The 16406-nt window shown below is 48.5% G+C and overlaps 1 protein-coding gene across 6 annotated transcripts in view; it reads left to right on the forward strand.

Annotated features, from left to right (window-relative positions):
- FERMT2 (FERM domain containing kindlin 2) overlaps positions 1–16406 on the forward strand; it is an 80000-nt gene that overhangs the window by 13088 nt on the left and 50506 nt on the right. The window lies entirely within an intron of this gene.

Raw genomic sequence — 16406 nt, forward strand, 5'->3', positions numbered from 1 at the left:
CCACCAGCACCCAGCAGTAATTTTGCTTGTTTTTATAATTTATTTTCTGTGCATTGGTGTTTTGCCTGCATATATGTCTGTGTGAGGGCATCAGATGCCCTGGAATTGGAATTACACACAGTTGTAAGCTGCAATGTGGGTGCTGGGAGTTGAACCTGGGTCCTCTGGAGGAGCAGTTGGTGTTTTTGTTGTTGTTGTTATTGTTGTTTTGGTTTTTCTAGACAGGGTCTCTCTGTGTAGTCCTGGGCATCCTGGACTCGCTTTGTAGACCAGGCTGGCCTCAAACTCACAGCGATCCGCCTGCCTCTGCCTCCCGAGTGCGCCACCACGCCCGGCTCAGGTAGAGGCCAGCAGATACCTGAGTTTTAGGTCAGCTTACTCTATGTAGCAAACTCAAAGCCAGCCAGGGCTACATAGCAAGACCTCTCAAAAAAAGGTCATCCTTACTATAAAGTATATTTTCCTGCCTGGTGGTGGCAGCGGCCGCCACCGGCGCATGCCTTTAATCCCAGCACGTGGGAGGCAGAGGCAGGCAGATCTCTGTTGGGGGGGGGATAGTCTGTATTTTAATGTTAATTACTGCTTTCTGTCTGAGACCCACCTTTTGCTTAATAAAAAGCCATCCCGCTTGGGCAGGGCAGAGGAGATAGGTGGGGCTAGGAGAGAGAGGAATTCTGGGAAGAAAAAGGCCTTCCTGGAGGAAGAACCTGAAGTGAAGAGAGGAAGGCTGCCATGGGTTAGCCGGACGGGAAGCACATGGCCGGCATGGATGGAGAATCCAGCCCAGAGGAAAAACATTAACAAGTATTTGGGATTATGGATGGGAGGTGGCTTGATAGAAGTTACTAGAAGCAGATGGCATGGGATTGAGGCAGGGATCCCATGTCTGCCCTGCCCCAGGTTAACTAAGGCTATTTTAAAATATAATAAGTGTCTGTGTCTTGAATGATTGCTAGCCGGGCCTACTGGTAATACATTTAATTTTAAAAACAATAGATCTCTGTGAATTTCAGCCCTGCCTGGTCTACAAAGAGAGTCCGGAACAGCCAGGGCTACGCAGAGAAACCCTGCCTCAAAAAAAAAACAAAAACCAAAAACCAAAAACCAATAAAAAGTATATCTTACCATGTAGCCAGGGCTACATAGTAACTGAGTGACAAAAATAAAGGAAAAGTAAAGGAACATGACTGATCCCGGGTTTTGGCACCAGATGAATGAAAAAAATAAATAAAAAGAAAAGGAAAGGAACACTACTGCTCCTAGGTACGGAGAAGAGAAGGTTTATCATAGGAGAGAGAGAGAGAGAGAGAGAGAGAGAGAGAGAGAGAGAGAGAGAGAGAGAGCGAGCGCGAGGGCAGGACAAGAGCGAGCACACAGCCAGAGCAGGGACATCTGGGAGAGTTCAGAGTGGACGTGACTCCGAGCTGGGTTAAGTGGGAAGAGGGGAACCAGGTGCAGCAGCCAGGAGGCGCAGAGGTACCAAAAAGCGGGGACCAAAATGCTTGGGTTATATAGGGGAGGGTAGCCCAGCCTCTGGGCTGGAGAGGTTCCAGGGAGGGGGTGGGGAATGCCAGCCATACACTGTAATCCATAGGGACTAAAGGATGCCGGGAGAACCTGAAAGCCTGGTCTGCTTTGGTATGTTAAATAGGCTTTGGTCCTCAGCCATTTGTCCCGGGGTTGAAAATTTAATAATAGGACCTCTCAAAAAATAAAATAAAATAAAATAAAAATAAATAAATTATCCTTTAAATACCTAAAACATAAATGTGAGAAATAATTTTAAATGGCCTGTTGTTGTTGTTGTTGTTGTTGTTGTTTGAGACAGGGTTTCTCTGTGTAGCCATGGCTGTCCTGGACTCATTTTTTCATAGACCAGGCTGGTCTCAAACTCACAGCGATGTGCCTGTCTCTGCCTTCTTGAGTGCTGGGATTAAAGGCTTGTGCCACCACGTCTGGCTACTTTAAAATACTCTAATTGTAGTCTTTTGTCAGAAGTCTTTGATTACGTTGTTTGTCAGAACCACTTCGGAAGATTTTTCTTTTTTCCCACCAATTCAGTCTATTAGTGTGACATCCCATTCCCTTCCCTGAAGTAAGAGCAGCCCTGTTTAAACAGTAGCCTGGCCACATGAATGTTTCACAGCCTTGTGCTAAGTTTCTCAGTGTCCTTGTTTGTGCCTTAGCTGTCACATGAGTGAGGTGGGCCGGTGGTATGCGTTTCCGCCTTAGGGGTAGAGCAGGTTTGGCGCACAGTCAGTAACAGTTACCAGGGCTGGTTCCGAGCTTCTCAGGCTCCTCCTGAGAGCCACTGTTAGTTTTCACTGTATGAGTTTGGGGAATACATGTGATGATGATGATCGCAAAACAGGGGCGCTAGGGTGAGAAGGAGGTGCAGCATGAAGCTTGTGCAGGGCGAAGAGGGGCGCGAGTTCATCTTTCCCGGGAACAGGAGCGAGGGTTGAGGGCTTAGCGCTCCTGTCATGTGCCCTGCCTGTTGTCACTGAGAAGTGGCTTTCTAGTAACAAAACGGAGCAGGGTCCCTTTGGGTTCTGAGTCGGTAGACCGGCTAAGGAGGACTTGCCATCACACAGGAAGATGGCAGAGAGGTGGAAGCATTAGCTAACGGCCGGCCTTAGGTGGGGAGGGTCCAGGGAAGAACTAGACACAGTGGGGGAGGATCGCAGCGTGGGAGTGAGTTACACCCTGCCCCAGAGGGGCGGGGCTTATCGGCAGAAAAGCCGACTAAACCTAAAGTGCATTTCACACTGTTTATTCTTCCCTCACCCCACCCCCAATTATCTGTAAGTAAGAACTGTTGGTGTGAACAAGATCAGCTCACATTTTACTCTCCTTCCATTTGTAGTCTTGAGGAAATAGTCTTTACATGGTAATTACTAAAATGTAGCAAAAGTCAGTGTAAGTAAGGTGGAGGAGTGTGGGCTGAGAGCCTGACCTAGAGTACAGGCCAGATTCGTGGAGGGAAGTGACCTGCAGGCTCAGGCCTGGCGCCTTAGGATTTGTTAGTGTTTTCTTCTGGGAGAAATTTAAAGTGCCAAAGCCCAGGAGTCTTACCAAGTTACCATTTGAAGTCATCAGCGCCTTTGGCCACTTTTAAAAGGACAGATGCGGTTGTTTGCTGTGTGGGTGGAATGTGTAGTGTGTGTACTTGGTGGTACTCTTTGAGAAGTGTAGGGCATTTACCCTGCCTGTGATCTGCGCCCTGGCTTCTAGGCACCAAAGCCAGGTGAGCAAACCAGCAGTAAACCTTCAGCGTTGGCTTCCCGCCCTCTAGGAATAATAGTTGTGTGCACTTGGTGGCTGCACGGTCCATTCGGTCCGAGAAACTTCTCAACAAACCGGCTTGAGCTGGTATATACTTAGACACAGAGAAACCAGGTCAGTAGAAGTCAGCGGACATAATTTTGTATTTGTACTTTAAAAGGTTGTTTGTGACTTGGTTTCTGTTGGCTAGCTTTGTTTTTAGACTGGGTCTTGCCATAATATAGGGCTAGCCTAGAACTTACTGTGTAGCCCAGGCTGGTTTTCTAGTTAGGTTTTTGTTGCATGATAAAACACCATGGCCAAAAACAGCCTGAAGAGGAAAGGGTTTATTTCAGCCTAGAGTCCACATCAGAGTTCATAGTTGAGGGAAGTCAAGGCAGGAACCTGAAGGCAGGAGTGGAAGCAGGCACCTAGCTTGTTCTCCGAGCCTGACTCAGCCTGCCTTTTTTTTTTAATGTGCGTTGATGTTTTGTCAGCATGTATGTCTGTATGAGGGTGTTGGATCTCCTGAAACTGGAGGTACAGACATCTGTAAGCTGCCATATGGGTGCTGAGAATTGAACTCTGGCAGAGCAGCCAGTGTTTTTTCCTTTTCCCTTTTTATTTTTTCAAGACAGGCTGTCCTCTTTGTAGACCAGGATGGCCTTGAACTCACAGAGATCCGCCTGCCTCTGCCTCCCGAGTGCTAGCATTAAAGGTGTGTGCTACCATACCTGGCACAGCCAATGTTCTTAATTGCCGTTAAGTCCCTTAGAATACTTTTTCCCGCCTTTTGGTTTTTGAGACAGGGTCTCACTATGTAGCTCTGGCTGTCCTGGAACTTACTATGAGTCTGGCCTCAAACTCAGAGATGCGGGAAGCTGGAGAGATGGCTCAGTGGTTAAGAGCACTGCCTGCTCTTCCAAAGGACCTGGGTTCAATTCCCAGCACCAACATAGCAGCTCACAACTGTCTGTAACTCCAAGATCCGACACTCTCACACCAATGCACATAGATTAAAATTAAATAATATATTTTTAAAAAACCTCAGAGATGCACTTGTCTCTGCCTCTTGGGATGTCAGCTTACTTTGTTAAAGCCCTGGGGACCACCAGCCCTGCCTGGTACCACTCACTGTGGACTGGGGACCACCAGCCCTGGGTGACACCCCTCACTGTGAACTGGGGACCACCAGCCCTGGGTGACACCCCTCACTGTGAACTGGGGACCACCAGCCCTGGGTGGTACCCCTCACCGTGGACTGGGACCACCAGCCCCGGGTGGCATCACTCACTGTGGACTGGGGACCACCACCCTGCCTGGCACCACTCACCGTGGACTGGGGACCACCACCCTGCCTGGCACCACTCACTGTGGACTGGGACCACCAGCCCCGGGTGGCACCCCTCACTGTGAACTGGGGACCACCAGCCCTGGGTGACACCCCTCACTGTGAACTGGGGACCACCAGCCCTGGGTGGTACCCCTCACCGTGGACTGGGGACCACCAGCCCCGGGTGGCACCCCTCACCGTGGACTGGGGACCACCACCCTGCCTGGCACCACTCACCGTGGACTGGGCCTCCCACATTATCACCAGTGAAGAACATACGCCACAGTCTTGCCCACAGGTCAGTCTTTTGGAAACACTTTCTCAGTTGTGGTTTACTCTTAGATGACTCTAGTTCCGTGTTAAGTTTGGGAGGGGTGGGGACAACATGCTAACTAGGGCAGCCGGCCTCCAGCTTTCTTTTTTTAGTATTTATTTATTCTATGTATATGAGTGCTCTATCTGCATGTGTACCAGCATGTCAGAAGAGGGCATCAGATACTAGTATAGATGGTTGTGAGCCACCATGTGGGTGCTGGGAATTGAACTCAGGACCTCTGGAAGAGCAGACAGTGCTCTTAACCACTTAGCCATCTCTTCAGGCTAAAACTAAGCTTTAAAACTAATTATTATTTCTTCTACATAACCAGCAAAAATTTGGAATTCACTCTTCAAAACAAAACAAAAGTTAGGAATGGTGGTACAGATTTGTAATCCCACCACTTGAATCCCACATGGTGGCTCACAAAACTGTCTGTAACTCCTGTTCCAGGGGATCTGACATCCCCACATAAACACACATGCAGTGAAACACCAGTGTACATAAAATAAAAATAAAAAAATTTAAAAAGAAGTTGTATTTTTTTTTGTTAGTTTGTCATAAGATATCCTCTATTGTAAGTTCTGTTTGGTTTTTGGTTTTTGGTTTTTTGAGACAGGGTTTCTCTGTGTAGCCTTGGCTGTCCCGGACTTGTTTTGTAGATCAGAGATCCATCTGCCTCTGCCTCCTGAGTGCTGGGATTAAAGGTGTGCGCCCAGCGTCTGTTGTATGTTTTTAACAAGATTTAGTCCTCACAGCTCTGGTGACTGAGAATTCTGAGCCAGCCTGGTCTCTTTCCGCTGATGGGAGGGGCTCCCAGCTTTGCCCTGCCTCCTGGGGCCACTGACCCCTCTAACTGGAGCTGTGCCCTCCACTCTAATGTCTTCCCTGAAGCCCCATCACACTGGGGAGTAGGTAGGATTTCCATGTGTTAGCACGAGAGGGTCCAGATCCTTGTTCCATGGCAGCTTCTAAATGTTTTCCATTATCGGAGACAGACTCCATCAGTTAACCTCAGACAGAAGTCTTGATGTAAACAATCAATGTCTTGAGCTATAAGTGTTTGAGGCAGTTCATGTTCCTGTTAACAAGTTAATGTTTTAACAGGTTTTTCAAAACCTTTTACCATTGAGATACTCATTTGTTACTGTAACTGCAGTTGCACCCAGTTGCCCAACCTCACAACCCACGTTTTACTTACTTCTGCTCGACTTGCCACTGATGTGTGAAGTACAGTTTGTGCCACCAGCTCTTAGTCCTGGTAACCGAGTGACATCAGTCTCAGCACTTTTTCACATTCTGTCTGCCATTGTCTGCTGTACCTCTCCAGGAGTCAACAAAGTGTGTACACGGGTTGCCTCTTGTCTCCAGGCGATAAACTTCTATGATATTTTATAAGAATGGATAAATGAAAGGAGATTGGGTAATGAAGACCAAAGCGCAACCAGTAGTGATAGGGCTGTGCTGGTGCAAGGTCCGAACCCGGTGCAGCTGGGGCCACTGCCGAGGGGGCTCAGCCTGGCAGCCTGCATCCTGTTGCCGTTGCGAAGACTCAGGTGCCGGCGGTGGCGCGGAACTTGACACACCTTGGTCAAGACCAAATGTACTACCATAAAGAGAAGACAGCGTAGGGTTGGGCAGTGGTGGCGCACGCCTTTAACCCCAGCACTCCGGAGGCAGAGGCAGGCGGGTCTCTGTGAGTTTGAGGCCAGCCTGGACTACAAAGTAAGTCCAGGACAGCCAAGGCTACACAGAGAAACCCTGTCTCAAAAAACCAAACCAAACCAAACCAAACCAAAAAAAAGACCAACAACAAAAAAAGAGAAGACAGCGTGACAGGGTGAAGATGTTGCCATGGAAATGACACCCAAGCAAAACCTCCTTATATGTAGAAGATGATCTCAAATGTTTCCTGATACTGATCCCACCACCCTAGGGAGTGAACCCAGGACCTCTGACTGCTAAGCAAGCACCCCTCCTCTGAGCTACAGCTCTTTAAAAACACGTTACATTTTGACAGACTGAGTCGTGCGGGCAGGCCTTGAGTTTGTGAATCTTCTCCCTCAGCCTCCAAGTAGCACGGAGTGCAGATCTGTGCCACCAGGCTCCGAATGACATTGACAATACAAAGAGCAGCACTTAGGAGGCAGAGGCAGGCAGACTTCTGTGTTCAGGGCTAGTCTGACCTACAAACCGAGATCCGGTCCAGCCAGGGCTGCACAGTGAGACCCTGTCTCAAGGAAAAACACAACACCACCTCATCCTCAAACAGCAACAAGAATGTAAGAGTAGAATGTTGATCTAGACTTAGAAAGCATAAAAGATGCTGTTTCCAGCCGCCTGGTGGTGGCGCATGCCTCTAATCCCAACACTCGGGAGGCAGAGGCAGGCAGAGCTCTGTGAGTTCGAGGTCAGCCTGGTCTACAAGGTGAGTCCAGGACAGCCAAGACTACACAGAGAGACCCTGTCTCGAAAAACAAAACAAACAAACAAAAGAATGCTGTTTCCGGGCCTCAGTTAACTGGTCTGGGCAGAGGAGGTGGCTCAGTGAAGTGCTTGCTGGGCAGTCATGAGAGCCCAAGTTCAGATCCCCAGAGCTCACATAAAGCGGGGCCTGCGCCAGAGGCACACCTATACTTCAGGGGCGTCCCTGGGGCTTGGTGATTGGGCTGTCTAGGCTGACACCTTGAGCTGCTCATTTAATCCCTGACACCCATGGTGGAAGGAGACAACCCACTCCTGAGAGTTGACATTCCAGTTCCATATAGCATGAGTGCACGGGCGCAAGTGTGTACACACACACACACACACACACACACACACACACACACACACACGCACTTGAGCCAGATGCCTTTGAGTACTGGACTGCTGACTTCATAGACGTGTGCGTTCATACAGACATGCACATGAAGTGTTTCAGGACGCTAAGCTGACCTTGGCCGCCCCGACAAGAATGGTCATGGGGAAAACTGGGATGCTAAGGCACTGACTGGTTGGGGATAGAGATGAAGGGAAAAGTGTCAAGTTAAGGAGACCCAAACCGCCTCGTTTCATAAACCCGGCCAGAGGGCTGGAGTGGGAGGGCCCTGGCACCGAGTAAGATGTAACTCATGAAGGGGGTTAGGTATTGCAGCCGAGACTTCAACGGTTTTTCATTAGAAGTAAAGTGACATTTTCATTGTAAAACTTATCAAAGGGGGGCTGGAGAGATGGGTCAGAGGTTAAGAGCACTGTCTGTTCTTCCAAAGGTTCTGAGTTCAATTCCTAGTAACCACATGGTGGCTCACAACCATCTACAATGAGATCTGGTGCCCTCTTCTGGCCTGTTGGTTCACACGTAGGCAGAATATGTATAAATAATAATTAAATAAATCTTAAAAAAAAAAAGTTAACAAAGGGAGACTATAAAAATTGGTCTCCAAACTGGGCCTTGGTGTGGTGCAAACTTGTAATCCCTAGCTACTGGAAAGTTGTTCAAATATTTGAAAGTCCAAGGACTGCCAGGGCCATAGGGGATGAGTTCAAGGCCATCCGGAGGGGCCTAAAAGGATCTTTCTGGAGCATTGAAAGGGGCTGTGTTATAGCTCAGAGTAGCAGACTGTCCTCCTGTGCCTTGAGGCTGTGCCCTCCTTAGGCCAGTCTCCAGTTCTGAGAGTGGAGCTGAAGTGAAGTAGGAAGTGTCGGAAGGCGAGGACGGGACAGACCCAGCCGCTGACGTGCCCTTGTTGTACTTGGACAGAACAGAACCGAAAGGGACATTGAAAGAGATGTCAGGTTTCAAGCAGGAAGGATGAGTTAATGTGTATATTACACAACGCATGAAGATAAGAGAACCTTTTGCAGGTGAGGTAGACCTAGGTTCGGGTCCATGTTGTCCAGCGGCAAGCCTTTTCATCTTATTGCTAAATAATAATGCTGTGTGCTAGGCTAAGATTTCAGCAGAGTCCAGGAGTTAAAGGGATTGTTTTGTTTTGTTTTGTTTTTTGTTGTTTTGTTTTGTTTTACCCCCTGCTGTTTTTGGTACATTCATAGGACTATATTATAAAAACTCAGGCTCTAGATATGTACTGCCGAGTTCTGTTCCTTTCAGGGGCATTCTTTTAGAGCAAGATTAGTTTTGGAATTCGTTTCGAGTCGCTATTTCTAGAATAATGTGGTTACTGGTGAGCGGTTACGTCTTGCAGGCAGACTGCTGCTCTTAGTGGCAGACTTTACTTCATAGCCTCTTTTCCTCTGAGGCAATCCAGTCTATTTTCTTTCCCATTCCTGAGTGACTCCTGTTTTCTGTTGGAAATATTCAAGTGTATCATCAGTCAACCTGGGAGATTGTGTTCTCCTGCAGCCCTGTAGCTGTATATCCGGGTGTCAGGCCCAAAGGAAACTCCAGCTCCACAAACTCCAGAGGTCAGGACATGTGTTCAAGGATGGCAGTCTTGGCCCAACTCACACTACACTACAGGAAGATTCCTGGGGGTTAGGTAAAAGCTAGCATTCCTCAGGAACTTGTGAAACAGACTATCCTCGCCCCAAAGGAGTCGTTTCCCTTATCTCTGGCATCAGGGACATATATAACTCTTCATTGACATTCACCTGTGGTGTACATCAGCCCACCAGCCAGGGTCATCGTTAACCTCTGGGCTCCCTCGGTCCCTCAGTATCCACAAGTTCTTGGACTTTCCTCTGGACGGGAAGCTCCAGCCTTTTGCTGCCTAAGGGATAATCTCTGCCTGCCTAACAGCTGCCGAGGCCCCAGAAGGGTTGGAGTGCTGGACAGAGGTGGGGAGGGGGAAGGGAGGCAGGTAACGGCAGGAGACGTGTGGAAATTCCATCAGAATCATCTGAGTTGCTGACCACGCCTGAAGACAGAGCACGGTCACATTGATTGGACTGGTTCACGCTGTCTTTCAGTGTGATTAGGGCTGGCTGGTGGGGTCTGCACTCCATTCCTGGATGTTGTCTGTCAACGGAGTGGGAATCTTCTGAGACTCTGTGTGTGTGTGTGTGTGTGTATACACATGCATACATGCAGTATTAGCATGATGCCGTTGTAGAATAAGCAGTTAACAGCTGGAGTAGACTCCAGCTTTGAGCCATAGCAAATCAACGCCTGGAAAGCTGTCAGCATAACAAACCTTCGTTTGTAATAAGGAATTCGCAGCAGGGAAGCAAGCCAAGGGGAAGAGCCTGAGGACCCAAAAGATGGTTCTGGATAAAGCACGTCCTCTGAGAGCTGGATACATACAGGTCACACAGGCGTTTTTCAGCACAGTGAGACCTGCCATCCCTTTTCTGACCATCTGTCCCGTAAACCCCCCCCCCACCTCCTGTTGTGCTGCCTGTCGCCGGGGCAAAATATCAAAGCCGCTGTGTTTCTCGTTGCTGTCCCCTCGCCCAGCCATAGGCCTTCAGGTGGTTCTGGGCCTTTTTCACTTTGCACTCTCTTGGTGAACACTCTCAGGGACTGTTATGAGACACAAATGACACTCTTTAAAAAAAACCAGTTCCAGCCCTATTGATAGAGTTAATCTAAGGCTGTGGGTGGGAGAGACTCACCTTTATCTGCCCACCCCAAACAAAACCCCAACCAAATACAGGTACCTGTCCACAAACAAAATAGCTCTGGTTTGCAGATGGGACCACACATCAATGTTTTAAAAAATATTGCTTAGAGTTAAAAAAGTTAAAGCCAAGTGAGGTGACGCAGGCTTGTGATCCCAGTACTCAGGGAGGCAGAAGCTGGCAGATCTCTGTGTGTTCGAGGCCAGCCTGGTCTACAGAGTCCAGGCTATCCAGGGCTACACAGAGAAACCCTGTCTCAAAACCAAAATTAATTAAATTAAATGCTATTCAGGCAATTAGAATGCTGATCAGATTGGAAGTCACTGACCAGGTGGCTTATCTCATACAATAAAATCTGGACAGCTTTTTTACAGCAGACAAGGCTGCTGCCTGCTCTGGAGTCTTCACCTAGTGACACAGCCCTCTGGTCACAGCCTCCTTCAGGTGCCACAGCTTTGTTCATCCAGCGCCATCTCCAGCATTGGGACAGTGAGGTTGACTCATTGTTTAACAGATATTTGTCAATGAATTGTTTTACAGGCGCTGTTTGATACTCTGTAGCAATAGTGATAAATACTGTGGACTAGGTTGGTGGTCTGTTTTCCTTAAGAGTGCTACTGGAGCCAGGCTTTGGCGCACGCCTTTAAGCCCAGCACTCGGGACGCAGAGGCAGGCGGATCGCTGTGAGTTCGAGGCCAGCCTGGTCTACAAAGAGAGTCTAGGACAGCCAAGGCTACACAGAGAAACCCTGTCTGAAAAAAATAAAAACAAAACAAAACAGAACAGTACTTCTGGAGGGTCTAGGGAGATGGCTCCATGGGTAAATGTGCTGTGTGAGCCTGGAAGCGCACAGAAAGGCAGGTCCTTCATTCCATAAGTTGTCTTCTGAGTTCTACGCAGACGCAGTTGCACAGCTGTATAGTGCCAGAGTGTCCACTGTCTTACCATAGACTACAGGCGTCACAATCCCTCTAATGTCCACCTTCCAACACCGTTTTTCTTCTTGTAGTATGTGTGTGTGCACCCGTGTGTACCACTTGTATGTGCATGCATGTGCTAGATGTTGCATGCATGCCAGATGCCGACACAAGTGTCTTCTACCACGTTTTTTTGTTTGTTTGTTTGTTTTGTTTTGTTTTGTTTTTGAGACAGGGTTTCTGTGCTGGCTAGTGTTGTGTCACCCTCTGACACAAGCTAAAATTGTCAGAGAGGAGGAAGCCTCAAATGAAAAAAAAAAGCCTCCATAAATTCAGGCGACAGACAATCCTGTAGGAGGTTTTCTTAATTAGTGACTGGTGGGGAGGGCCCAGCTCGTTGTGGGTGGAGCCACCCCTGGGCTGGAGGTCCTGGGTTCTGTAAGAAAGCAGTCTGAAGCCACACCCTCCCTGGCCTCTGCTTCCCCTCCTTCCTCCAGGTTACCGGCTTTGTGTGGTTCCTGTCCTGACTTCCTTGGGGATGGACTGTGGGTGTGGAAGCATAAGACAAATAACCCTTTCCTTCCCGACTCGATTTTGGTCATAGTGTGATCACAGCAGTGGTATCTCTTAACTCACACAGGCTCTGTGTAGCCCTAGCCCCAGGAGCAAAGGTGCGCTTTCTTATTACTCCTCACCTTGCTTTCTTCACAGCCTCTCTCTGAGACTGGCTAGCCAGGGAGCTCCAGAGATCTGTTTCTGCCCCCCACAGGTTTGCTACATTTGATCTCCCCTCCCCCACGGGGGCTAGGGCTCTGTGCTCAGGTCCTTTCCTTGTGGATGACTCCGGGCGTTAGTCTCACTAGGATTGCCACTGATGAGAGAACTCCTGTCCTAACAGTGAGTGAGCAGAGGGGAACCCGCCATCCTGGATTTCAAGTCCTTGTTCTCGTCTGCGTTTATCCTTGCAGGCTGGCTGCTGCTTCAAGCAATGGCCTTGGCTGGAAATCAGGCTTTAAAAGAGCGGCGCAGCCATCCACTTGTGGTTTATAAACACTGGCGGGACGAGTTTTCGTGCTACCGTGGGAGCTGTGCTCTTTTTTTCAGACCTCGTCACTGTGTGCTGGGTGTCTGATGGGAAACCAGGAAAATGGACATCGGGGAAAGTCTCTGTCGGGGTCACTTGAATGCTGGTTGATGGAAAGTTGAGGGGTCTGTGGTGAAGTTTTTGCCTTTTTTTTTAAGAGGCTTTTTTTTTTTGGACTCTCCGTTTCAGGGTACAGTCCCTGGGGACAGGGGACAGGGAGTCATGGTGGCAGAAACAAGAAAAGATGAGATTTCATTGCACAGTTTATTGATGAAGCCTTGAGTCCAAACAGTGCCGTATTTCAGACAAGGACGGCCACAGCGCATTTGTCAGGATGACGCTGATGTTGAGAGCAGCCGCAGTCACAGCATCTGAACAGATAGATGAGTGTGGCCTCGTGCTACAAAACCCTTTATGGACTCCGAAACCTGTTTTTAGCTCTTGGGGTTGCTGAAAACCCCAGAAGGTGTATTAGATCCTTCAGCCACCCCTAGTTTGCCACCCTTATCTTTCATCTTATTTGGGGTGTTTTTTTGTTTTTGTTTTTGTCTTTTTAACTTCAAAAATGCAATTCTTTTGGACCACTTGTAACTTATGTGGTCTGGAACAAGTTGTCTCTATCAAAATTTATGCATAGCTTCTATTTCAGGTTTCTCCTCCGGCCTTTGTTGCGTCCTAAAGCTCTGCTTCTGCCCTGCTGCCCTGTCTGTTAAGCAGCTGCTTTTCTCGGCAAGCCGCACTTACCTCAGGCTGGGACAGGTGCTGGGGGACCGCCCCCGACCCCCAGTCCACCTTCAGCTGTGTGGGCAGATTCCTAACGTGCCTGCAGCGGCCTTTGCTAAAGTGCAGGGATTTCTGGACTTGCTATGAGCCCTTGGAGTGCATGCATGGCCCTAGGCCACTTGAGAGGCAGCCCGGAAGTGCTAGGCTTTTAATGCTTAAACTAGGAAGTGGAGAAATGCCCAGCCCCAGCCTTTGTTCTGTCTTGTTGCATCAGCTCTGAGGAGAAATGGGCTGCAGTTGTTGACATCCGATACTGAGCTCAGTGGCCTTGCCCCCTCTCCAGCGGCTTCCTGGGACCTCAAGTGAGCCACTCAGAGTTCATCTCAGAGTTACTTTGGAGGCAACCCAACTCTTTGGGGCTTTAAATTTTTATTTATTGATTTGTTGTTGTTTAGTAAGAGTGGGTTTCTCTGCATAGACCCGAGTGGGATGTCTTGGAACTGGATCTGTAGACCAAGCTGTCGAACTCACAGTGATCCTCCTGCCTCTGCATCCCAAGTGTTATGATTAAAGGCTTGCATCACCACTGCCTGGCTCAGAGTGACCTTACCCAAAAAAAAAAAAAAAAAAAAAAGGCGTCTCTTTATTTTATGTGTATGGATGTGTTGCCTGTGAGTATGTATGCACACTGCGGGCGTTCCTGGTCCACACAGAGGCCAGAAGAGAGGGCACCGCATCCCTTGGAACTGTAATTACAGATAACCGTGAGCTGTTGTGTAGGTGCTGAGAACCAAACTCATGTCCTCTGCAAGAAGCAGCAAGTCCTTTTAACAGTGGAGCCATTTCTTAAGTCCCCAGAGTGACTTTTTGTTTTGTTTTGTTTTTTCGAGATAGGGTTTCTCTGTGTAGCCTTGTTTGTCCTGGTCTTGCTTTGTAGACCAAGCTGGCCTCGAACTCAGAGACCCACCTGCCTCTGCCTCTCGGCACTGGGATTGAAGTTGTATACCACCACGCCCAGCTCTTCTTTTCTTTTCTTTTCTTTATTTTCAAGACAAGGTTTCTTTGCGTGTAACTCTGACTGTAATTGCTGTGTAGACCAGGCTGGCCTCGAACTCACAGAGATCCGTCTGCCTCTGCCTCCTGAGTGCTGGGATTAAGGGCGTGTGCCACCACTACCTAGCTGACTTAATTTTTTTCTTTTTTTAAACGTATTTATTATCTTATATACAGTGCTCTGCCTGCATGTACACCTACAGGCCAGAAGAGGGCATCAGATAACATTATAGATGGTTGTGAGCCACCATGTGGTTGCTGGGAATTGAACTCAGGACCCCTTGAGGAGCAGCCAATGCTCTTCCAATGCTCTTAACCTCTGAGCCATCTCTCCAGCCCTGACTTCATTTTCTCAATGGTGTTGCTGTCACAAGAGTCCTAACTGAAGCGCCTGGGTGGAGGTGTGGGGAGGTAAAGCAGTTGAGCCCAGCCTCCTGCTGAATGTCTTAATCGCTAATCTAGAGAGAAAAGCAGCAGGTGTGCCCAGTTACGCTCCTATAAAAATCCCCAGCTGCAGCTGTCTGCAGCAAAACTCAGGACTTCCAAAAGTTGTCAAATGATATGCTGGAAAACGAGACGTGAACGCTACATGTATAAACAGAGCAGCTGCAAAATATTGGTTCCACGTGTGTTTGCAAGATGCGTTCCCAGCACCAGGGTTTATACAGTTCAGCAAGAAAGCAACTTGGAGAATCATCTTTGCTTCAGATGAGATTCTACCATTTATCAGCTGCCGTAAACAGAATCTCCGCTGCTCACAGTGTGGCTGCATTCTTAGAATGGGGGGGGGGGGTAGAAGCTGGCCCCTGCAGCTGTGCCCTTCCCCGTGCGTACGCTCTGCTGCTTGCTGGCAAGAGCTGCTCCGAGCGTCTCAGCCATTTTTATTTTTAAGGATGTTGCTCATAACAGTTTCTTTTGCTGCTGGTGGAGTGAGTTCTCTTCCGTTTGGCTTTTTCTTCCTTTGGAGTATTTTTTGGGCTGTTTTCTTTCTTTTAAGTCATCTCTTCCCTTTTTGGCCCTTAGTAAGCTTAATATGCAATTGACCCAAGAAGTTTTTTTCATTTAGTGCTACTATAAATACTGGCTGAAGTTGGTTGTATATCTTCCTGTTACAAGTTTATTGTCCCCATATGCCTGATCTGAATGTAGCCAAATCTTGTGTATCTGGTTTCTAAAGCTGCTAAAACATTTTATAGATGTTAATGTTTTCTATAAGCTTGTACCAGAATATGTCCAAAGAATAAACTTGGTCTCTGTGATCCTTGTCCTGGTTGGTTTTTGTCAACTTGATACAAACCTAGACGTATCTGGGAATAGGAAATCTTTTTTTTTTTTTTTTTTTTTTTGGTTTTTCGAGACAGGGTTTCTCTGTGTAGCCTTGGCCGTCCTAGACTGACTTTGTAGACCAGGCTGGCCTCGAACTCACAGCGATCCACCTGCCTCTGCCTCCCAAGTGCTGGGATTAAAGGCGTGCGCCACCACGCCCGGTGGGAATAGGAAATCTTAATTGAGAAAATCGTTTGTCAGATTGGCCTGTAGAACATTTTCTTGATTTGATGGTTGTTGTTGGAGGCCCCAACTCAAGTGTGGGCGGTGCTTCCCCTGGGCAGGTGGTCCTGGCATGTGTAAGGAAGCAAAGTGAGCAAGCCATGGAGAGCAGGCCACTCAGCAGCATTCTTCCGCGCCCTGCACTTTAGTTCCTGCCTCCGGTTTCCTGCCCTCACTTCCCTCAGTGATGGAGTGTGACCTGAGAGTTGTGAGCTGAAGTAAACCCTTTCCTCCCCCATTTGGGTCAGGATGTTTATCTTACCACAGCAACAGAAACGCTAACTAGCCAGTTCTCTGGATTGCCTTCCTCAGGCCGCTCTCGGGAGGAAGCGTGTTTAAGCCACAGGCTGTTTGTTCCGGGTTCTTCCACAGGCCTTTCTTCACCTGGAATGCCCATTCGCTGGGATTCTCGGTCTGTGTTCCTACCCTCACTACCACAGCACGTTATTTTTATTTCTTCTTAAGACTTTTAATTATATGGTGGGGGCGGGGGACGCGACGGGTGCGCACTTGAGTGCCGGTGTCCGTGGAAGCCGGATGTATTAAATTCCCCCTGGAGCTGGGCTGAGGGCGCTCATCAGTCACCTCATGTGCAGGAGCCGCCGT

This window comes from Acomys minous (assembly GCF_964271855.1).
Source record: "Acomys minous genome assembly, chromosome: 9".
NCBI lineage: Eukaryota > Metazoa > Chordata > Mammalia > Rodentia > Muridae > Acomys > Acomys minous.